The sequence below is a fragment of the Oryzias latipes genome, chromosome 5, assembly GCF_053564925.1.
Source record: "Oryzias latipes strain Hd-rR chromosome 5, Olatipes_Hd-rR_3.1".
NCBI lineage: Eukaryota > Metazoa > Chordata > Actinopteri > Beloniformes > Adrianichthyidae > Oryzias > Oryzias latipes.
In genome coordinates this window covers 25,062,222-25,087,055 of record NC_136241.1, presented here as the reverse complement: position 1 = coordinate 25,087,055, position 24,834 = coordinate 25,062,222, and the positions used below count along the sequence as shown (strand labels likewise).

General features: G+C 39.7%; 1 protein-coding gene across 17 annotated transcripts in view; it reads right to left on the bottom strand.

The window, feature by feature from the left end:
• chl1b (cell adhesion molecule L1-like b) overlaps positions 1–24,834 on the bottom strand; it is a 210,975-nt gene that overhangs the window by 165,846 nt on the left and 20,295 nt on the right. The window contains exon 2 of one of the 17 annotated variants that reach the window (XM_078947531.1): positions 1,391–1,547. The exons of the other annotated variants lie outside the window; for them this stretch is intronic. The gene's annotated coding sequence lies outside the window, so the exon portion shown is untranslated. The remainder of the gene's footprint in view (positions 1–1,390; positions 1,548–24,834) is intronic. 17 annotated transcript variants of the gene reach the window in all.

Sequence of the window (24,834 nt, the reverse complement as noted above, 5' to 3'; positions counted from 1 at the left end):
ATGTGTTAAAACAATCTTCTAGCAGCTTGAAGCATTTAACGAATCAAATAAATCCCTTTATGTTTTGACCAATCAGATGGACGCCTTCCCATTGTTGACCAATCAGATGGAGTCCTATTATGTTAGATGTTTGTCCCCCGTGTCGACGAGGGTCATTTGGAGTATAATTTTTAAACTGTTGCAATGAAATGGGAATGATGTTTTTGTTTATTTTTCTATTTGTTTATTTACTGCAAATTATATCGTTATCGCAATATTGATCACTAATATCGCAAGTTTTCCTCATATCGTGCAGCCCTAGTTCATACTAGGTCACGTTTAAGTTGTGGGTCTCTATCTTTTTTCTTCATTGTTCATTTATGTTTTGGCCACAGCTATAGGTCTTAAATTTTTCTCCTTTTTGAAAAAGACTTGGATTTTAAGTTATGTTGACTTATTTAATAACACTTGCAGTAAAATGGAAATGTAGGAGACACCAACCTATTATATTCCTGGGCATCTATATAAATTTTTTGTAATCATTCATCATAGTTTTGGCAAGTTCTATGGTAAATATATTTTCTTCTTTTTGAATAAAACTTGCACGTTAATTTAAGTTGTGTTGAATTATTTGAATAAAACTCACACTGAAACCAAAATGTATTGGTATTTTTGCTTTTCTATTTTTCCATTTATCGCAAGTCATACCGTCATCGCAGTTTCAAACACTGATATCGCATATCGCAGATTTTTCTAAAATCGTGCAGGCCTAGTGCAACCTATGAACGAGTGTACAGGTAATCAGAGCATGGAGAGCGTGCTAACAAGTCAACTAAACTCTTTACATCACTACAAATCACTAAATCTATTGAATTCTTTATCGTTCATATCACTTTTGGAACAATTCCACCAAGCCTGGTGTAAGACTGAGCGGTGCTTCTTCAAAAGCACGTCAGCAGTACTGACGACAGTGACAGCGGCCTCTAGTGGCTGTTGCCTTTTTATTTTTTTAAATCACATAAGTCCCACCTGAGTACAAGTCCCATCCCCGGCCAAGCAATGAAAATAAAACAACAACTTTTCCAACGAATTCTGATCGAGAGGGTCGCATATCAGTACAATGCTGCTTAACTCACCTTTCAGAATCTGTTAAAGTTGCGTTAATTGCTTGAATGGTTGAAGAATTACAGAAGAATAAAGATCATTTGTTCTTTTCTGTTGCAAATGATGGATCTGGATTTAAAGGGCTACATGTGAGACAGAATTTTTGGTTATAAACCAATTTTTTTTTCATTTAACTTGTCTTTTTTTTGTAATTACAAGGAGACATACTTTTAATGAACCAGAAGTGCTTTGATTGGAATTTCTGAACGTCACCGTTTTCAATTTTTTCTGCATGAATATGACCTACCTGCCTCAAGCAGTTTGAAATGCAAGGAGAAGATTCAGCAAAGAAAAACTACAAGATGATCCAGCATCCATGCAGCAACAGCTCACTTCCATCTTCAAAGTTTCTTGGTGGCTGCAGAGTCGGACAAACTTTCAGTAAATCACTTCGCCAAAGTGTGCTGGAAGAGAAAGGGAGCTCTGATTAAATGGCCTCGTCAGACCGGAAAAGTAATTGAGCTAAACTGCGCCAGGAGACGTACTGAGTGATGCTTCAGCTCACAGTCATCAGGCTGATGTTCGTTTTGGCGGACATTCAACAAAGACGGAGATCCACTCATGTGGACAGAATCTGAACCCGTTTGTCAGACGTTCATGAGAACAGTACGACTCAGGAGCTTCTTCTCAACAAATGAAGCACGCATCTGACCATCATACATTCAAACAGTACCTCTCTACTCCATCTTGTTTGTCCAGAAGGCATTTTCAAATATTTGTGCACAGCAAAAACTGAATTTTAAAAAAGTAAAAAGACAATTGTTTCAAGAAAAATAGTCTTTTCTGTCTTGGAAGAAAAATAATCTTACTAAAAAAGTATTTTAAAAGAAAAATAATCTTAGTTTTCAAAAAAAAGTCTCCATATTTTCTTAAAATAAGAATTCTTGATAGGACTATATTTCTTAACCCGTTGGCTGAAATTTGTTCACATTTTAAGAATTTACGACTCATAAAAACCGAGGGCCTGTTTTTGCAGTGTGCCTCTTCAGATCACACCAAGGATAGCACAACCGTACCGTACGGTATGTTACACCATTGAACTGAATCGTGGGGAAAGTGAACTGTTGAATCCTTACTGCATACATGTGCGTATTTGAAAGTGTCAAAAACGTGAGCTACATTTAATATATTTAAGATTGTTTTATTAGATTACACCAGCCACAGCATAAGCCAACTGAAAGGTTATTCCTTATTGTTACTGGCTTATTAGCTAAATAAAAAATTGTATTATATCATTGATTCGGAAAAAAAACAGGACCAAAAAATGAAAGTTTGAACTGAATCGTGGGGAAAGTGAATGGTTGCATCTGTAGTTCACACCTTCCAAATTGAGATACCTATCAGGCCTAACAATTTTAATGTCAATGCAAAGATGTGAACAGACTTCCTGTGGCGCGTTTTGGGCATGGTGCGGTGGTTTGGCAAATATCTGAACTGTGAAAAATTTGCGTCATGTCAATCAATCAGGAACTTGGCTTTGGGCTGTGGTCTGCTGATGACGCAATCAGAGGGTGGATTCCAAAACCAACACGGGGTAGAATCTGATCATTCACTTTCTGAATTCTTTTATATTTTTCTTAATTGCATTGAGACAATAATAAGGTTGAGGTTTGAGAAGGTTGCGTCAGGAAGGGCATCCGGCGTAAAAACAGTGCCAAGTTTTCCATGCGACTTGTTCGCTGTGGCGACCCCTGATGGGAAAAAGCCAAAAGAGAAACAACATTGAGACAATAATAAACTAATTTTTTTTTTCCCTCCTTGGATTTTTGCGGGACAGTAAGTCATCAAACTGGGTCACAGAGAGACACCGTCACGCTGAAAGTGTCCGTCATTTAGATGCAGCTCCTGCAGTAGAACAGTAGAATCTCAACGTACTTTGAGAATCTCTGAAGGATCTCATGAACCCAGACATGGAGACGTGATTACCCACGCTTTTCGTGAGCTCTTCAAAATAAATCAACCTGATCTCTTGACAACATCTGTGTGTCCCATACACTGACATATACAGTCAATGCTTCTATGTAGCGATGAAGCTTAAAGACCTTCGACTGTAGCTCCTTTTTGATAGGTTTATGAACATGTTTGGACAGGCATCGAGCAACGAAATTGGAGTGGGTCAAGTGAGGCAGCAGACATGAATTTGACACGGAGATTCCCATTTAAAAACCAGGATTCTTTGCCAACTGCATGATACAGCTGACAAACTGATCTAAAAAAATGATCACCATTGATTTAGTCTCTGTTTGCTCAAAAGTATGAGTGTATTATCTGTGGAAGGAGTTCAGATCTGCTTTTGTTATTGCAGGGGAAACATGAAGAAAACTTGGTTTTTACTTAAATGTACTCCCTTGACGCTCCATTTCTACAACAACCACCCCCAAAATAAAAAGTGTATAAGAATCCCGTATTGCGTTCAATAGTTACTTTAAAATGCAGCAAAACAAAACAAAAAAACTCACTGGTTCTGTGTAAAGCAGAGACTCCAGAGTGCTGCAGGGCTTTGCAGAGATTCACATGCTGCAAGTTACTCACAATTTTCTCCTCTGATCTGAGCACTGGACCCCATGAGAAAGCCCCCTTTTCTCCCGGTGGTAAAATCCAGAATAAAAAGAAACGTGACTGGAGAGGTCTTTTGACTTCTGCTGAGCTGCACTGCGTTGTGTCAAAGCGGCTGGAGAGTGGGACGGACAGACGCACCGCAGTCACATATGCTGCCAAAGCCTCTAGCTTGGCACAGAAGCTCATTAAGCCACTGACAATCATTCCCACAAAGCCCAGACCAAACGCTTTTCAGGGGGTGTGCAAAAAAGCACAGCAGAGGACTGAAAGTTGATCGCCTCCTCCACCGCCGCCGCAGCATCAGAAAACATTGTGCGGTGCACCTGTACATCAAGGAAAGGGTGTCTTTTTACATGAGCGCCACACAGAGTGGAAGCTCAGGCCCCCCCCTGCTGTGAGAAAATCTGTTGAGTTTTGATCCAGCTTGCTGAGTCAGAGTAAATCTGCTTAATTGCTAATACTGTTGAAGATGGAGTGACAAAAAACCAACTCCCAGCATTGTTTAGTGTTTGATCAGCTTCAGGAGAGCGGAGACTGTGACACATCAGGGGGAATCCGAATGTCCATGGAAGGGTGGGAATAGGAAAAAACAATAAAAAGAAGGGGGCGGGGACGGAGCAGGCAGTCCGGATGATGTATGATGTGAGTATAGACAGAGGCTTGGGCTTCAACCGCAAAAAAAAGAGCAGAAAATAAGAGGGGGGGAGGGGGTCATGCTTGAATTATGCTGATGTGGGACGGATGTGAGGTGAGAAACCGAGCGAAGGCTAGGCTGCTCGAACAGAACGCACAGCTGAAATGACAGGGTTGTTATCGCGGGGGGATGGGGGGGGCAAAGATTCTGGCAGCTGTAATGAGACCGTACACCTTTCCCAACATACAAGCACTCAGCACCATGTCAGAACGCTTAAGCATTTTCAGGAATGAACCCATCTCTATGCAGTCATTCATGTTTCTTTGTCTGGTACAGATATTTGGATAGTTTGATCTGCCAGTAGCCATTTTCTTTAAATGACAGGGGTCAGAAAAAATGTTTGATAAAAAAAAGGGTATTTACAATAAAACAAAAAGATTCTTCTTATTTAAGTCACAAAAAGTCTTAAAAACAAATGAAAAGTCACAAATTGTTTGGTTTTCAGTATTTCTATCAACAGTGACAGTTGAGTTCGGCCTACGGCTTCATGAAAACAACCCTAACCTGCCAGGTTTGGTTGCCTGTGGGGGAAAAATGCGCAAACCTGTACAAGGCACACAGGCGGCTCGCACAAAATCTCAAATTCGGAGACCAGTGGGTGACTCGGCAGAATGAAAATTTTCATGCATATTTTCCTACGGGCATGTTGGGGGCGACAGGTCATGGTGAGAACTTGTACAACACCCAAGGGTGCGACACAGGTGAGACAGGCAGGTTGTACAGATTTTTCCTTTCCCCCCCCCCCCCCCCCCCCAACACCCGCAAGTGCTGTTAACGTGATAAATGAAGGCTCCTTGTGCGCCCCGTACAGGTTCGCCAATTTTTCCCTCACAGACAGCCATTAGAGAAATTGTGACTAATGCAGCGATTGCTCTGACTATTTTATTCCATGACTTCATGTTGAAATCTATGACTTCATAATCTTAATGATTTCATGTTTATTATTCATGTACTGGTATGAAGCCCATGGAGACAACTATTGTTGTAATATTAGGCTATACAGATAGATTTGAATTGAAGGTCATTGTACGACAGTGGTCACCTGTACATCATAAGTGAGTGCGTCCTACATTAACCTTATGAATACTTAATGCTACACTCACCACACACGTGACAATCTTACGTTTCAATTTCAACAACTCTCAAGGACACTGATCTGCATCTGCTATGTTGATTTCTAAAATAGTTATATCTATTTTTGCCTAATAATTAAGTACCGGTAATTCATGTCTTGTGCTTTATTGATACCTAAGGATTCTTAATTCTGTCTGATAGAAGTTATAAACCGGATAATGATAAATAATGTAATAAAATGGTTACGGTAGAACAGGGGTGGGAATATATAAGTTCGCTTCCTTCCACTCCCTTTCAAGCAATATTTCATTTTATGTCTAATTATCCTTAGTTTGATATGTCTTTGTATGAATGTATAACTGCTGATTGTATTGTTTTTGTGTATTATTCTTACTTGATTGCTTAAAATAAACCATTTCAAATCAAATCTAATCAAAATCGAACTGCATTACACACCTGCGCCCCCCTTAAGATGCGCCCACTCCTCTCTACGACCTTCGATGTGCGCGAAGAACTCAAAAACCAGTAGAACCTATACCTAAAGATGATAACATTACCATGGCGGCTAATGATTTTGGTCATTTTATCACAGTAAAGCACATACTTAACCCTTCAACACCTGAGATTTCACTGGCAATCCCTAAATATTATGCGATCATTGAACTACCGTAACTCTTCAACCGCCATCAATGTGAAAACAACAGATTTTCACATGGAAAAAAGTAGCTATAATATTCTTTTGCCATTATGCAAAACTTTTGTTGCATCATGATCTCTATTTTTGGGTTATTACTTCACCACCACACCAGTGCAAAACTGATTTCCTTTGCTTCAGAATCCGCTGAAATTTCATTAATTGCGTAAATGGTTGAAGAGTTAAGATACTCCAAAGAATGTCAATACTGGTGCTAAAGCGCTGGGGTTAAGTGATTAAACTGTTGACAACAAACCTCAAAAAGGCTTTTAGATTTGCTGCGGCACAGTTTTGGAATGAACTCCAGAAAAATTTTAAATTGAAAAGATTGATCTCCCTGGGCTCTTTTAAAAAACTGTAAAAAGAACGTGAGACAAAGCTTTCAAATTGTAAATGCTTTATTTAAAACTGTCTTTTATGATTGAGTGTGAGTGTATATAAGTGTTGTGTGTTATTGTTGTGCTGCTGCCTCTTGGCCAGGACGCTCTTGAAAAAGAGATTTTTAATCTCAATGAGTTTTTATCCTGGTTAAATAAAATAAAGGTGAGAAAAAAGTGGAAGGAAAAGGACTGATCACTTGCAAACGGGAGGTCAAAAAGTACATTTTAATTCAAAATGTGTGACGCTGTTCTAATTACATGGAATCAAAATACAGTATCTGTCTGTTCTCTTCTCTTTCTGATGGATTATACATCTCTGTTGTTGAAGGACACTTTTTACTTTTCTGCTCTTCAACTCTCAGCACCTGCTCAGAGTTTTGTCCAACTTGAGCGTTTTGCTCAGCAAATTGAGTTCAAAAAGCAACAACAAACATAATGGTGGAGGAAAAGATTCAGATCTGTGGAGAGGAATCATGGTGGAGGGTGTGTGTGTGGCGGGGTCTCCTTTCATAATGAATGCAGTCATCCAAAGTCAGTAAGTGAGAGAACACTCACGCCTCTGCAAAGCCCATAAGCCCTCTTTGAGCTACGGCAGGATGGAGCCCCCATTATGGCAGCACAAACAGAAGGAAGCCTTATGAACTTTGCACAAATGCTTAGCGCTCTGGGGCTGGACCGCTCTGGAAGCCGGGCGGCATGGGAAGGTACCGGGGCGAGCTGCCAGTTCCGAAAAGCTTAGACCGCTCTGACAGACCTGACATTGTCCTGGGATCTGCCCCGGAGGGAGCCTCTTCCTCTTTTGGTCTATTGCTGCTTCTGAGTCACGACTTCTGAGGCAAATATTTCTTTTATTACCTTGTTTTTGTCCATTTTTAAAATAAAAGAAATATTTTTACCTAAAAAAAATTTAAAATCAGAATTCTTCCCTTAAACAAGGGCTGCACGAAAACTTGAGATATTAGTGATCAATATTGCCATGACGACAGGACTTGCAATACATGAATAGAATAACAAGAAATACATCATTTCCATTTCAATGTAACAGTTTCATTTAAATCAAAGTCAACATAAATTCTACTGCAACGTATCTCAATAGTGGACACACCTAAGAATAAATGTCTACCTTTGTGGTGGTGGTACTGGCCAAAACTAATAGGGTCGACCATTAAGAACAATGTAGGCTGGTGCGCTTGAATTTTTTAAAAACATGATGCTTTCTCTGTCAATGCATGTGTGTAACCATTTATCACGGTTTACGCCATCTTTTGCAATACTGGCTGATATCCAGATGTTCATAAATTTTCATATTATTGTGCAGGCCAAATTTAGACTAAACCATAAACCACTCTCTGACCTCGGCAGGACCCTCAGCTGAAGTGAGACCCTGCTGAGCCTTTATGAGAGGAGAAAACAACACCGCGCACGTTTGAAATGAAAGCCTGGCTGCTCAGAACGCAGGTGGACGCAGTTAATGTTCTCAAAGCGTTCATCTGATACCTGAAAATCTCCTCAGCCTGTCAGGACAAGATAAATGTTTTAGCTTCTTGGTGGGGGGGGTGGGGGATTGGAGCGAGCTGCGGAGGAGTCATCAATATTCCTGAAGGACGAGCAGGTTGCTGAGAAAGCATCAAGTCTGATTTACTCTTTCCTCCTTATTTGGCATATGTGCAGGTTTCACACAGAGCCAGGCTTTTAATTGAACTCTGGGCTGGCGGCCCGTTTGAGCGAAGAACTTGTCTGTCGGTCGTTCGGTCGGTCTGTCTGTCAGAAACGGTCAATAAGCCTCTAACCTGGCTGTGGCAGACAGCAGCGGGTCAGCCTGCCTCTGGAAGATACCGACTGCTTTGTGCTGCAACTCAATACCACAAGAAATCTATTTCTTTGGGTAGGTTTCTTATCGGTTACCATGGAAACAGGAGCTTTCAAAGTTATTACTTGGGCATTAAGTTTCCTCTGCTATTGCTGCACTACACGGCGGGTTGGCGAGGCGGCATTAATCAGACAAACGAGCTACACCTTCGTCTGAACCCGGGCTTTTCTCAGACGACTTTTGTTCCGGACCTGTGACTGCAAACCAAATACCAGTTCTGGAATAACCCAAATTTATGTCCCATTCTTGGTCTTCTTTGACATTTTAATAGTCCCGTAATTACTTCCAGAACCACAAAGGCCACGGTACCGACCAGATCTGTGAGAAAAGGTGTTAAATTTCCTTTAAAAGACAGTAAACGTGTCATGGTGCTGCGTCTGGAGTGCCTCCAAGCAATTGTAAAGTGGTTAAAGGATTGTTGAAGGACGGGACGCCAGCTTCCCCCCCAACCTGCTGTCCGGCAGCCGTCACAGATGGCGACTTCAGCCGTAGTGGCAGCAGTCAGGGCATCTCTGCTCCCGATTAACGCACCGAATGGCGATGACGAGCCCGAAACCGTCTGCTCAGTCTCTGCTGCACAACCTGTCCACTTTAAAAACACCACAAAAAAACGCTCCAAGTTTTGCTCATTTTAAATACAAATGTGAACAAGAAAAATATCGTGCAGAGGATTCATTTAAAAACATTTCAGCCAGCAAAAAAGAATATAATATGCACACTTAACTAAGAAGACCTTTAAGACGGCTTCAAAAAAGCAAAAGAATCTCCAAATCATCATAAAAACATCTCATTTGAAAATACATCTCCAGTCACAGAAAAAGCATTTGAAGGAGAATAGTTGCAAAAACAATTTTAAACTTGAGCATTTCTAATTTTCAGCAGAACTGAAGTAAAAATGCTGAAAAAAACCTATCTTTATGATAATGGACAATGCTACGATAAATGCTAATTCAAAAAGGAAATTGAGCTTTTTAAAGTCAACTTTATACTCAAAGAGCCTGTGTAAACCCGCGTAAATTCAAGTTTTAGGCTTGTGAGTTCAAAACTCTTGTGTTCACGAATCGCTACTCAATATTTTAGATAGCGACGTATGGATGATGTCCTTTAAGTTTCACGGAAGTGCCAACCGCATGAAAATTGATCATGAAGGAGTAATTAATAATTGCCGTTTGTGCTTGGCCGGAATGATGCGACACCAAGTCTTTCATATATTGGAATAGAGCTGTGAAAGAAAAAGCTTGGAGCAAAATTCGTAAGATATTTCGCACCAAGCCTCACAATTGCTAGTATTGAGTAGCAATCCAGTGTGAAAACCATGTGATAAAAGGACATTAACCTGTGTTCAGCATGTTCTTAAAAGCATGACACATGCCCCGTGTGAACATCGTGTCAAACAGCTGAATGGAGCTCAAACAAAGATTCTTAAAAAATAAATATTTTTAATGTTAAGAATCTTAATTTTGGAATTAAAATTAGTAATAATAATAAAAAAAAGAATAAAAGTAATATTTTAAATTTAAAAAATTGCGCTGCAGACACATAAATCAGAATATTTTGAGTCTGGAGATGATAAATGTGATACAATTGTTCTCATTTCTACCACAAAGTAAATTTTTAAACTTACTTTGGCAATTAATATTTCTGCTCATTTCTAATGTTATCTCTTTAATATTACATTATTAGCTCAACTTCCATAACTCTTCAATGCAATCAACGGAATTAAAGGGTTAACATGAATATGTCAGATGGTACATGAATGTCTAAAGATCAACTCTTTATTGAGAAAGAAAGAAATCTTACAGGAATAACAAGATATAGCAGCACATCACATTTATTTAGTCAATAAAAGTATTTTTGTGGTTCGATGGTGGAACAGCAACAATCAGGTACAGGATCTTTGATGAAGAGTCCCAGAGCTAAAAACCCGATGGGGGTCAGAAAATGAATGATGCATCCGAAGGACAGAAAGAGATGGAGTATAGGGGGGAGGAGGGCTTGTATATCGGCCTTGAATCTGGAGACAAACAGTGGGGAAATTTAAAGGAAGGGAAAACGATATTGATTGGCTGGAAAAGTGGGTAGAGTAGCTGTTGGACCAAAGCAGAAAGGTAGATAATCAAAGTGACAGCAGCCCCAGGTGCTGTGAAGAATAAATCGACTCATTTTGCTCTTTGAAATGATGCTCAGGCTTCACAAGGTTTAACTGCGAATGTTTTCTTTTTAGTCATATAAATAAGCTGTGACTCAAAAGGTTTTTAGAGTGAAGATTATCATATTAGACAGTAAGATCCAAAATTAGCATTAGCCAGTCGGATAATTGTAAACAAATCTTTTGTTTGGCGAATAAAATTTAGGGGGTTATCAGCTATAATCTGATTAAATGTTTGTACACATATAGTCATGTTTCCTAGCCATCCTAGTAGTGAATTATTTCGTGATCCTCTTCTGCTTTCTATAATATTGACATACACAAGGATACGCAACACAAACAAAACGCCGCCTCCTGCGTCGTATCCATTCATGCCAGTCCATAGAGCTTAGAGCAGCAACCTGAAAGTTCAATAAAAAGGGCTCATTTGTAGATGATGAAGTCGCAAGATACTGGTAACACCACAAATCTGAAGCTATGCAAATGTGGTGTTAAATGTGTAACCAGTATGCAAAAACAGCGGTCTATCACCTTCTTGCAACACAGTCTGGTTTATGTCAGACAGTATTTTCTGGACAACAAAGTAACGTTACATGCTATCCATAATCATTTCAAAATCTGGTAGTATTTAAATATACTTCACTGTGTTTGCAACTTTATTAGCAGTGTTTTCAGTGCATTACTGTAGAGGCAGACTCATTATGAGACGCTGCATTCGTGGTTAAACTAAATGTTTAAGGTCTGTATATAATTTGGCCATTAAGAATATGCTCAACCAAGAGATTTAGTTTTTCAAATCAAATGGCCAATTTGGCCGCTTTATCAAAAGTCACATTTTTGCCAATGTTTGAGAGACCGCAGCTAAAAAAAAAAACAATTTAAGTAATGCTACAGTTTAACATGTAAAGAATATTTTCATTTTTCATGGTTTCACTTTTAATGTTATATTAAATAATTTTAAATAGAAGTACAAAATTACTTTAGAAATACAAACTGGTAACTAGGGCTGCACGATATGAGGAAAACTTGCGATATGCGATATTAGAGATTAATATTGCGATAACGATATAATTTGCGGTATATAAAAAAATAGAAAAATGCCAAAAACATCATTCCCATTTCATTAGAAACAGTTTAAAATTACACTCCAAATGACCCTCATTGACATAGGTGACAAACATCTAACATAATAGGCCTCCATCCGATTGGTAAACAATGGGAAGGCGTCCATCTGATTGGTCAAAGCATAAAGGCATTTCTTTGATACGTTAAAAGCGTCAAGCTGCCATAAGATTGTTTTAACACATTTTGGGTTTACCATTTATTGCGATATTCACAGTCTTTTGCGATATGCCTATTGCAGAGCTGGATATTGCGATAACGATAAATTTGCGGTATATTGTGCAGGCCTACTGGTAACCAAGCAAATATAATTCATAAACTACATTAACATTTTAATTTCTTACAAATTGTTGTGAAAAAGGTTTTTACATGCTAGAATACACATTTCCAGAGACATTTTCACACTATTTTCTCTTGTTTACGCTTTCAAAGTTCAAACCTAAATCCAGTATCATGCAATGACACCAAAGATCTGATCGTGTGCGAAGATAACTTTAGCAATTTGTACACGCTGAGTCTCTGTACAGGAAGGATGATTGATTTCCCCATCATGGCATTAATAAAGTATAATTCACTTCAACAGCTGTTTAAAAAATAAAAATAACTAAAGCATGCAAAGTTGCACTGAAAGAAAATCTGCGAAACAGCGAGACCACAAAAGGTAAACGGCAATGTACCGAGGTAAGCCTAACCGAAATGATCTGTTTCCGGCAAGGATGATAGAACAAGCGTATTTACATGATTGTGTCTAATTAATGAACAAACATATTGAGGCCGAGGGGTGAGCGTTGAATATTTGAGTGCTTATAAAAGAGACATTGTTTTTCTCTAGACAATATTTGTCAGACGTTTGAGCTAGTTTAAGCCAAACGTCTGTTGGGGAATGACGATAAGATCATTTAGAGGCAAATTACAGAAAATAGTAATTATTCCAGATATTCCAGGATGGCCCTTTGAGGACCACAATAATGAAGACGAAAGCAGACCTTCTTCTGGTCTGACCTGTGGACAAGTTCAGATCGAGTGTCAACAAAAGCTCAGTTTAATCAGGCGCCCCCCACTCCTGAATCAATAAGCTGTTTCCCTCGGGTCACTTTGAGCTCTGGAAAAGCTCGGACTCCCGGACGATTAAGAATGTGTACACAGCGGAGCGAGAATACAGCAACAAACACGGGTCTAAAATGAATTCATTAAGATGAACGCGGTGTCGCTCAAGCCAAGTGCGTAGGCATGGCAACCAGGCTGGGCACTGCTCTCAGATGCACCCCGGACTCGCTGCCTGGAAATGATTGGAGGCGGGAGTGTGCGCGTGCATCCGTTTGCGAGTGTGCACGTACGGAACACGTCTGCTGAAACCCACTCAAGCGAGTCTCCTTCCAGGGAAGGCACTCAGACATAATTTAATGGAAGGATCTTGCAGGCTTGAAGCTTAATGAGAAGATGATCGTCTTCATCAACAGGAGGCCGCCTGTCAGGAAAACATAGTGCAGAAAATCCACACACAAAAAAAAAAACCAAGAGGGAGAGCTCAGAATGGCCAGAGGGAATCTACCAGGCCTTTTTAAGGAGTGTCCTGCTGGCCCCTCTTCACCTCAGGGTCAGCCCTTCAGGACCGCTGAGGCACATCAACCCTGCTCGGCTAATCCCGCTCTGGAAAATGTCCGTCACACATGGACGCGCACAAGGATGGGGAGGCAGGGCCAATATTGGAGACAAATTAAAGATGTGTGGGTGTGTTTCTGCTCAGACGGGCTTGTCAAAGGGCTGCAGAAGGTTGCAGCCATTCACCGGCGCATAAAAAGAACACTTGACTGTGTGTGTGGGCTTGCAGCGTTTTTCTACAAGTTACTGCGCCTTAGCAACAGCAGGAACATTCTCAATGTTTGCCCCCTCCACCAGACGCGCAGCGTTATAGTGTAGAACATCCATCCAGAGCTGGAACACACCTCTGAGTCGTCTTTACTTTTGTCCAGAAAGCAGAATCTCCATTGTTCTCGTTTTTGGCTTTCTTTGATGGATTGTGTTTCCCAAATTCTGGTTATGAATTATTTTGAGCGCATGTTTCATTAAACAGATAGAAATGATATGATGAAATGATACTTGAGGCTCAGGTAGAAGCTACACATAAAACTTGAAAGCAGTGTAAATAATTCTGTGTGTCTACAGGGTTCTGTTGAGAAAGTGCAGACATTCCTGCGAACGTAGGAACGACGTGAGTAGCTCGATAACTCACGGCAGGGTAGACATTTACGCAGAGAGCCGCACCTGCTGAGAATAACAGGTCCCTGAGTGGAGGCGAGATGGACACAGTAATAGAAGAAGGGGGCCATTTACCTGAACTTTACTAAAGCACAGAAATATTCAGCCATTTAGGAAGCACAGCGGTCCAATCTTATGGGTAAGTCCCAACTGCTTTTATGGCTAGATAAGGGCCGTCTGTGGGCGGAAAACAGGCAAACCTTTACAGGGCAGGCAGGTGGCCCACATGAAATATTGAAGTCGTAGGCTGCTCGGTGAACCTGTAGAGCCAAAAGGTTCATGCATGTTTGTTCTAAGGGCATGCTGCGAGCAACAAGTTGTAGCAAATGTTTATACGACATGCAAGGGTAAAGTAAGGGTGAAGCAGGTGATACGTAACATGTCGTGTAGATTTTTCTTTTTTTTCGTCCAGACTATGCAAGAGGCCGGCAAGTGGTGATAAATTGGGGCCCTCTGTGTGCCTCATACAGGTTTGACATTTTTCACCCGCAGCCAGTCTGTAATCTAACTATGAACAGCAGTTCCGACTGAAGCTGCATTCACACGGAATTTGATTTACACAGCAGGGATGTTGCAAAACACACACGTTTAGAGGTCTGGCGGCACGATTTGAGTGTAGGGCGTGGCTTGGAGGTCTGGCAGCAGTGAGTTTCGGGCATCGATTCGTGGCACAATTTGGGCATTGGGGGGCGCACTGCAATGTTTTCAGAGTTTTAATATCTCACATTTTGTCAAGAAGACGCGACATCAGCCAATCAGGATCTCAGCTTCGACCCATAACATGTTGGTGGCGTGATCAGCGGGTGGAGTCCAAAAGCAACATGGTGGGGAATCTGATCGTTCTGCTCCGGAACTTTATATTTTCTTTTTTTGCATCAAGAAAATAGTGAAAGATTTTCTAATTTTATTCTTTCATTATTTCATTTTTTCCCTCCTTGAACTAACGCGGAATGGAAGTACCGCTGAAGGCGCCGTCATTCAGACACACCTCCAGCAGTAGATGATGAACCTCTGAATGAACTCATGAACCCAGACATGGAGACGTGATTACCGATGCTTTTGTGGGGCTCTTCAAAATAAGTAAACCTGATGTCTCAACATCATCCATGTCTTCAATGCTCTGTAAATGAGATATACTTATTTAGTCCTCATGCAGCAATGAGGTGGAAAGGTTCTCCTCCCACACACCTCTGAAACACATTTTTGGACAAGGGTCCAGCCGGGAAATGTACGCACGTCGAAGGAGAGGCGGCTGACGCTAATCGAACGTGAAGCATTTGCTTTATTAACCCGACTATGGGTACCTCATGGCGGTGCTACCCATAAGTCGTAAGTGCATACTCTTAACAATCATATGTTCCATTTTCAAAAGGGAGCTGACAAATGCATCTGCACTCCCCATAAGATGTGCCTTGAAGCAGGCGCTTCTGCCTATGACCTTTTATGGGCTCAGACAACCCAAAAACCTGCAGGACCTCTACAGGTCATCCCCATCCATGTGTATGTGACTACACCTTTAAAACAGAAAATGTCTGTGTATTTTACTGTTTATTCATTTTTTTTAATGTTTATTTTAAACCAAAAAAACAACAAAAACTTGACTTTGAAAAAATTCAATTATTAAGAGAATTCTTTAGATACTCAAACATTTTCTGATTGTGAAACTTTATGCCAAATATAAATTAGGATTTAAATGTATTTTTTATTTTTTAACCATATTGACTAAGTAAAAGTCCAAACATTGAGACAAACAAAAAGCCCAAACTAAATGCAGTTTTATTTACAAATAACTTACATTTCTTACCATTTCTAGGGGATGCAATCAAAACGTTTCACAATTGAACACAGCTGTAAACCAATGGAAGCAGCTCATAAATGTTGCTATAAAAGCGTGTTCATAATTTTACAGGGGAACCTTCCAGATCTGCCTCTCTCCAGCTTGTCCTTCATTAACTTTGTGCATAAACTTAGTTGCATGAGTGACTTCATTGGAGCGCAGTCAGTGTTTGTTTGAACAAAGTCACAGACGACACAACTGTCAAAGAATCAGCAAAGATGTTTTTGTGTCAAACAATAGAATTACGTTTCTGTTTTGAGTTAAACTGATGTATTTATCTATAATTCACAGGAAGGAGTTATGGTGAACCGCAGCTGTAAATCATGATCTCTGTTGTAATACAAGACTTCGGGCAGATGGTGGCGCTAATGAAAAATACGCAGATCCATCAACCCTAAACAGCAGCAAAGTTAGACTAACGGCTTTTAAACATTATACTACCTGGAACTAAGTACTGTACTACAACTACCCAACGTTTTGATATATTCTACAATGTAAAATGGGAAAATCTTAACACAAAACAAAGCAATTCAGTTTCAAATTGAAGGAAGGCAATATTTTAGGCCATCATTGTCAGTGATAGTTCTCAGTTCTCCAGGTGACGTCTTGAAGTTCGGTCATGACAGTTAAACTTTAAAATGTTCCGTATTGAAAGGTGACACCACTTATCCAAGTGGCTTTATCAATCATGGCATCAATGGCAAAACAAATGAATAAATCCCCTGTAGGGCCTACTTTATTAATCAATCCTGTTTTCATCCTTTAAACCTCAGACCCACTGCCTAAAAATAATAACAATGCCCATAACCAGTCAGATTAGACCCATCCATGCTGCGTCCTCGTGCGATCAGCACACAACTACATATACACACAACTATTTAAATAGAAAGCTACAAAAATACCAATTATGCTTTTACCTTAAGAATATCATTGCCACCCCTTTTTGACCCACTTGGTGTGCTCTTGTTGTATAAAATGACAGTGCCCATTTAAACTTACTTCAAAAATAGATCGAAAAAAGAAAGTTACACTTTAAAGTTGTTTTGGTAAAGTCAATGTTGAGTAGTTTTCGTCTCTTTTTACACCAACATTATCATGCATTTAGTGAAGTATGATGGTGCTGCTTTTGATGTAAAGCTCATAAGAGCAGTCTGTGGTACACCTCCATCTGAAGGCCCCAAAATGCTCCTTTGGGGACAGTGAGGTCTGCATCTTAGCCAAATGTGTGAAGGAAGGCATTTAGTTAAAAAAAAGATAGCCTTTCGCTGAACAGAGAGGGTGGCCTCAGACATAACCTTCCATCTTTTGTCTCCTGACGAGAAGAGCCAGATCATTAACCCTTGAAAGAGCTAATCAGGCATTGAAGCCTAACAACTGTCCTTCATCCTCTCACTCCAGTCGATGAAAAAAAAAAATCTACAATGAATCCCAGCAATCTTTAGCATGGCTTTCAATACACTGACAGATTTATTAGCCAGGCATCAGTCAGGCCTTGGTTTTGGACACCATCAAGTCCAACTCATCTATTAAAAAACTCGTACTTTTTAAAAACTTGCTATGGAACGATCCTGCATAAATACCTTTTCCCCAATATGTTCAAATCTTCAGGAAAGTGGAAATTCAGGAGTCATTGTACTACTGATGACAGTTTAAATGACTGAGTTACCTCTTAACACAATGCATCCGCGTTGAGTCCAGTTGCCACACACAACAACCTCAGTTGTACAGAACAGGTAGCAGAATTCATCGTTTTGACAAATCTGTTAACATATAAGGATCTTTGTGTACCCCCACTCCAAAACTAAAACCACATTATTGCAGATCTCTGCAGGAGACAGATTCAGGTCGATCAATCACATTGAGCCGCAAATGCTGACCTCGCCTGCACTCCCATTTCAATGTTCACGTTCCATTTGTACCGTAATCTTTGACTCACTTCTTTTTACAATCATGGTTAGCTCAGAGAATTGAAGTTCTAAGAGGAAGGGAAGTGAAAGCAAAAGTGTCCAAACCTCAGATGAACAAGCTTATAGATGAGTGAAGAACGTCTGAAGGGGGATTGAGTGGTTAAAGCTCAGAACGACCTCGTGTGTTTATTAAAACTGCTGGTGGAGCAGAATCATTTAGCAGTAATGGTCTGCACTGAGTGCTATTAAATCCAATTTGTGTAATCATAAAATCAAATCCACAAGAGGACGAGGTGAGGGGGGAAATGGGAGATATAGATCTATAGTGTTGGTTTCCAACCTTCATCTACAGGCGGATATTCAGAAAAGCAGCCGGCGTACATTTGTTTGGAGGTTTAGATCATGTCTGTCCAGCTGCGTGTGGTTTGATGAATGCAGGGTTTTCGTTGGACAACAGACAAGCAGGACACAAAGCACAATCACAATCTGAATACGTCTAAAAGGGCTTTTATCATGTTGGGATAATGAAAGCAGCACCAGTGATTAATGATGGGAAGTCGGTGTACAGGCAGTCACATGCAGCATCCGACTGAGAGTTTAGGTGCAGGGCTTTGGTTTATGCCAGGAGGCACAAATATCTGACTGTTCGGCTTTGACCTGGTTTGAAAAACAGACTCAAACCAACAACTACAGTTTTATTATGAGTATTTTGTTAAAACAAAAAGAAATAATTAGAAATGTCACTTAAAATCAATGATTCAAGTTAAAAAATAAAAAACATGGCTAAAATGACAAACATACGTGACACTAAAAGATCCGACTTTATAAGATAATGCAAGATGCCAATTGATTCAAGTACAAGTATGAACAGAGAGTACACAGCATGTACTGTTTTCTTCTGAGTATAAGTTGCTCTGGACTAAAAGTTGCAGCAGCAAAAAATACATTATAAAGAAAAAAAAATTAAATATAAGTCGAACTTTTAGGAGACATTTTTTTAACAAAATACATGAACAGGAGAGGACATTTCATCTTGACAAGCAAATAAAAGAATAGATAATAATAGATCAAATATAAACACGCGTCACTACAGCACACCATTGCTGCTTATTTAGCAGTATATTAACATATTAACAATTATTCAAATAACCATAGCCTGAAGACCACACGCTAACAAGTCAACTAAACTTTTTAAATCACTTCAAATCACTAAATCTGTTGAGTTCTTCATCTTCTGTGTCACTTTAAAAACAATTCCGCCAAGCGCGGCGTAAAACTGAACACTACTACTTCTTCTGCGTTACTGTCAGAAGCAAATATTGATATACACACCTACAGTGCCCTCTAGTGGAACTTTTTTTTTTTTAAACACAAACAAGTCACACTTGAGTTGCATGCCCGGCCAACATGGTAATGCTAATCTGTAAGGGTAATGCTAATCTCTCTCAATCGATTGAAACATGACATTTGAAATGTTTCATCTTACACAACAGTCATCCCTCGTTCATGGACTGAGTTACGTAAAAAAAAAAAAAAAATCCTGATAAACAAAATACGCAAAGAAGGATTTTAGGCTGGAAAACCCCTCTGGACACACTTTTCTCTCGTTTAAACTCTCAAAGTTTAAACCTTTCTAGAAAAATAAGTCCAGTAGAGAGGATTTATGTAATTTTGGCAAACTCAACACATTCTGTAGACGAGACATGGCATGGTGGTGATTGTCAACAGTCTATGGCTAATAAGGGCGTAGAACACGAGTACTTACAGATTATAACCTTAAATGTATAACACTGTAAGCTGAGCAGTTGCAAAAGTACAGTCATGATAAAACATTTTGAACTCAAGCGAAAGACGTTCAGTAAACCAAACATGCAGCTGTAGATCAATGGGAATAAAAACGACACTGTTATTTAGGCCTGCACAATTAATCGCAAATTTATCGTAATTGCAATATCCATATCGCAAAAGTCTGCAAAAATCGCAATAAATGTGCTAAAACAATCTTATGGCAACTTGAACTATTTAATGACTTGAATAAATCACTTTATGCATTTTACCTATCAGATGGAGCTCTTATGTTAGATGTTGCCCTCCTAATTAGACGAGGGTCATTTGGAGAATAATTCAAGGTATTTGACTCTTGTTTAAATTAAACTTTTGCATTGAAATGGAAATGTTTTTGTTGTTTTTGCTATTTGTTCATTTATTGCAAGTTATATCGTCATCGCAATATTGATCACGCATATAGCGAGTTTACCTCATATCGTGCAGCCCTACTGTTATTGGAACCTTATTGTAGCATTTTATCAGCCCTTACAATAGTGTACATTAGGCCTGCACAACACAAAGATAACCTGCGATGTGCAAAATTAATTATCAATATTGTGATGACGATATGACATACATGAACAAATAGTAAAATAAAAAACAATGACATCATTTCCATTTCACTGCAATAGTTTTGTTTAAATAAAATGTCTACATAAATTATACTTCAAATGACCAAGATCTACAGGCGGGCATCTACCATAAAAGGGCTCTTTTCAATTGGACAACGTGAAGGGGTTCATATGATTGGCCAAATGCGTAAACGGCTCCATTTGATTTGTTAAATAATTCAAGCTGCTAAGACATTGTGTCAGTTAACACTTAACGTCACCATTTATTGCAGTTTATGCTGTCTTTTGCACAGGCTGACATGGTGGTGATAAATTTCCGATTTATTGTTCAGGCCTGGTGAAGGGAATATTGTTTCAGGCCACTGAGGGTTGCTGTCGACGGGTGTTTGTCTTCCTAACAGATCTGTTGGAAACAGCTGCTGGCTTTGAGTCATGGTGAGACATATGGGAAGTAAAAATCAACAAGTTTAATGAACTCGCTGGTATTACGACTGTTGACACAGCAGGATGGGACGGTTTCAAGTTTAACAGAAGTTTATCTCCCAAGCTGCCAACGTAACGTAGAGACAATCGTAGCTCTGCAGACGGCCTCCAAACACATTCAGATAAGGAGTAATTACTTTTTTTTCTTTATAAAGCTTTTGCTTAACCCAACCTGGACATTTAATTTTCATTCGCAGAGAAGGTTCTCCAGTTTAGGGAGATATGTTACTAAAAGAAGCAGAGCTAAAGTTGCCTGTGCTCTTTGTAATGTCAAAGTAAACTTTTAACCAGTAAATCAAAGTTCTTCTGTTCAAACAAAAAAGTTCAGCCACTTCAGTGCAATGCTCCAATCAAAGGTTTCAGAGACTGAAGAAACAAAGGAAAGAAACCAGAGTTTGGAGGGACATAACATGCCTGCGTGCGTCTTTTGTCAAGAAAATGGGGCTTCAGATCGCCGGTTTCCAAGGGAACGGGATCTCTTGCTTTCATATTTCTCATGTTCTGTAATTGCTCTTCACGCGGTCCTCAGCCACCACCAGGGGTTGGACTCTGCCATGTCGTGACATGGGAACTCTTATAAACGTGTTAAGAGCCGGAGGCATTAGCATTTTGGACAGCAGTGAATAGGGGCGTTTGTTCCTCTTCCTGTGCCTCCCTGAAAGACTCTATTAAAGGAAGGTTTAGGAATTGCTCTGTTTTGGACATTGGGGAATCTGGAGCAGAGAACATTTAACAGCACATTTTCCAGGGAAACATTTCGTTGACATTTAGCATTTGTGAGCAGACAGTCTTCATCGTTGACTAAGCGACAAAAACACTTTTTAAAAACACGGAACACCATTGGGATCCTTTTAACCCCCCCCCCCATTTTCCGATCCGATTCTGTCACTTCCACCCAATGGCTAAAAGTGGAACTTGATTCCCATTCCGACAGATGGAAGATGTCACAGCGTAGAGCGTACAGCCTCGTGTTTTATTAGCCTGGTAACAGGCCAAGCAGAATGTGCGTTTGCGGTTGGCTCCATTAACGAACCCTTGATGGATCTGCGAGTCCACGTCATGCTGGGCCTCAGCAGGGTGTGTGGTCAGTGTGAAGCAGCCTCTCTGCTGTCTGACATCCTCGCTTTCATCTCAGAGCTTTCAACAGTTTATGTGCTACATGTGGGATGACTGCCTCATCCATAATGCATGCTCCTCTGCTGTGGCCGATGATGAACAATCCTGGCTTGGAAACACCTTCCTGTGAGCAGCTTTGATGCAGTGATTTGATAAGAATGCAGCTCATAGAAAAAAACAAAAACAAATAGTAAAACCTCAGAGGTATTTTTTCTAGTTTCAAACCTTTATGCTTCAGATTCAGTGGATCATAAAAATGATTCACAGTAGTATATATCTGATCCTTTGTTTTGTATAGCATTTTAACAAATTCATGCCAAAAAAGATGAAAGCCAAAGTATTATAAGAAAAAAGCAGTTTTATATAGCTAATAGTTAGTACTTGCATGCAAAATTACCCTTGAAGTTCTTCACACTGAGGAACAGCATACAAAACAATTCCAGCACTGATATCCAAAAACGCAAAGTAAAATTGTTGGTACAATTGGTTACATAAAATGGTTATGTACTTTTTTTATTTATTCAATAGAGACCAAATCAAACAACATAGATCATTACATTGAAACAATCGGATGCCTTTATCACAGAGATAACAGCCATGGCTAGTTCGCAACACCCGTCACAAGAGAAGCTTTTGCAAAAATGGTAAAAGAACAGTAAAAACTGAATACCAGCAATTAAAAAATTAATAAAAAAATGACTATACAATGCACTCAACTGTGCTCATTTACATGCTTCTTATGAACACATAGAATACATTATGCAATGTGGGTGCACTGCTGATCAATATGAACCAAGATTGCAAAAGCACGTTTTTGATGTTTCTTGTGGCATTTTTCTGGTGATGAAGGACATCCAGTATAAAGAAAATTAGCTTAAAATTGCATTTCAGAGTATTTTTTTATTCAAATGACTGTGATTCAGGAGAAGATGGAAAAAGAAAATCGTTGGAAGAACAGCGTTTTTGTTACGTAGAAAATACGCTGGGCAGGCCACAAGCTCCATTCTGATGCATCCACTGCAAAAACTGATCCGTCTACGACGTCTTTGTTTACCTCATTTGCATCTGGGTCAAAACTGTACAACCGCTCCCATATTGCTCGCTGTAACCTAGCAGGAGACAGTGTTAACAGAAAGCTCCTATCAAAAGAGAGGGGAAGGGGGAGTGGGCCTGCTCAGTGCCAACTGGTCCGCCCACGTCTCAGAGGAGAATTACTGATGAACTACTTCCGCTCTACAGAACCTATGTCCCAGAAAACAAAACAGTTTGTGACTTTGTCTGATTTTGAAGAGCACTGGGAACACTTTTACAACAGATCAAAAGATGACCAGAGTGGAAATTTAAAAGCTCAATTCCAATCATTTCTGAAGATAAAATAGAGGAAGAACACAGGAAAAACGTTGACCAATAATATTCCATGACCTAAATCCAAAGCAAATGCTATAGACAATAATAAAACGGTTTTTGGATGGGTACAAAAATATATTACAAATGGGCCAAGAAAAAAAATGAAAATGCTAATTAATGTAAACCAATATGAATTTTTTTATTTGGGTCCATTAGATTATGCAATGAATATAAATAATTCATTGTTCAAAAGGGGGCTTAACCCTATAAAGCCCACTACTTCAAATATTCCTTTTGGAATTTGGATTTTTTTTTACAGACGTTTTGATAAAATCGACAACAACAAAAAATTGCGAAATCCCTTTTCAGGAAAAAAGTGTTCAGAAAAAAAGCACCTTATTTTACTCACTTGTGATTTACGCATTTTAACATGATGTATCTGTATACTTTCAATTCCGCAAGTAATAATTTAAAAATGTTTGGTCAAAAAACAATTTGGTTAGCGCTCTTGCCTCACAGCTAGAAGGCCCTGGTTCAAGTCCCAGCTGGGGGACCTGAACCAGAACATCAATGGGGGACCTTTCTGTGTGGAGTTTCTCCCGCATGCGTGGGTTATCTCTGGCTTCCCACCCACTGTTCAAAAACATGCTTCATAGGTTAACTGGGTATTCTAAATTGTCCCTAGGTGTGAATGTGAGAGTGCGTGGGTGTGTGGTTGTGGACACCCTTCCCTGTGACAGATTGGGGGCCTGTCCAGGGTGCCCCCTGCCTTTGCCCACAAGTGGCAGGGATAGGCTCCAGCAGCCCCGTGACCCCGAAAGGGAATAAACGGAAGTAGATGATGATGAATGAATGAATGACATCAAAGTATTGTTGTTGTTTTTTATTATTTTACTGCAAAAAAAAAAGACTGTGAATTAGTTTAAAACAACCATTTTGGGGGAGAAATTCCAATACATAAAGCAACATTGGTGTCCCCAGCCCCCACTCCATAAGAAGAATTGATTTCATGCGATATGAGTATTGATTACCTAGAAGTAGGACCAGAGCTCAGGCACTGACCTAATGAAAATCTGTGAAGTCCTGCTGGTCAAACCCACAGAGAACCCAAAAGTCAAAAGGATAAACCAAACTAAGCAGGGTAAGATCTTGATCAATCCTGGAAGATCTATCTATCTGAAGCTGACATGGCTTTGCTCCATACCGAGTAAAGCTGTAAAACAATACACCTCAAACTGGAACGTCAATTACCAGCCGTGGGGACAACAGAGAACCACGCTGACTTAATTCCAACAATATACTGAGAATGTCTCCCTTAACTCTCAGGGGCGTGTGAAGTTATGTTGCTGTGAAAGCCTATTGATTGGGAGAGTCTGTATTTTTGGAGGAGGGCAGACTGGGTCTACAAACAGAACAATGACTTCAACGGCTCATTTAAAAATCCATACTGTCACTCCAAAAACCGTTCAAATACGTCCGTTTCTGCAGGGAAATACACACTACATCCATGGAAAGCACATTAAAGATCCACTTTAAGGAAAATTGTGTGTCTGGGGATTCTAACATATTCTTGTGGCATTTTTCTGATTATAGAAAATTAAGCTCAGAATTGCATTTCTGAGTTTTCTTTTATTTCGAATTGTTGTGAATCAGTAGGAGATTAAAAAGAATGCCGTTTGAAAAACAGTGCATTGTATTGTGACATGGAAAATACGCTGGACTAGATCCATGTACGTCTTTGTTTTCCTTGTCTGAGCTGGCATCTAGCTCAAAACTCTACTGCTGGAAAGCTCCAATATTG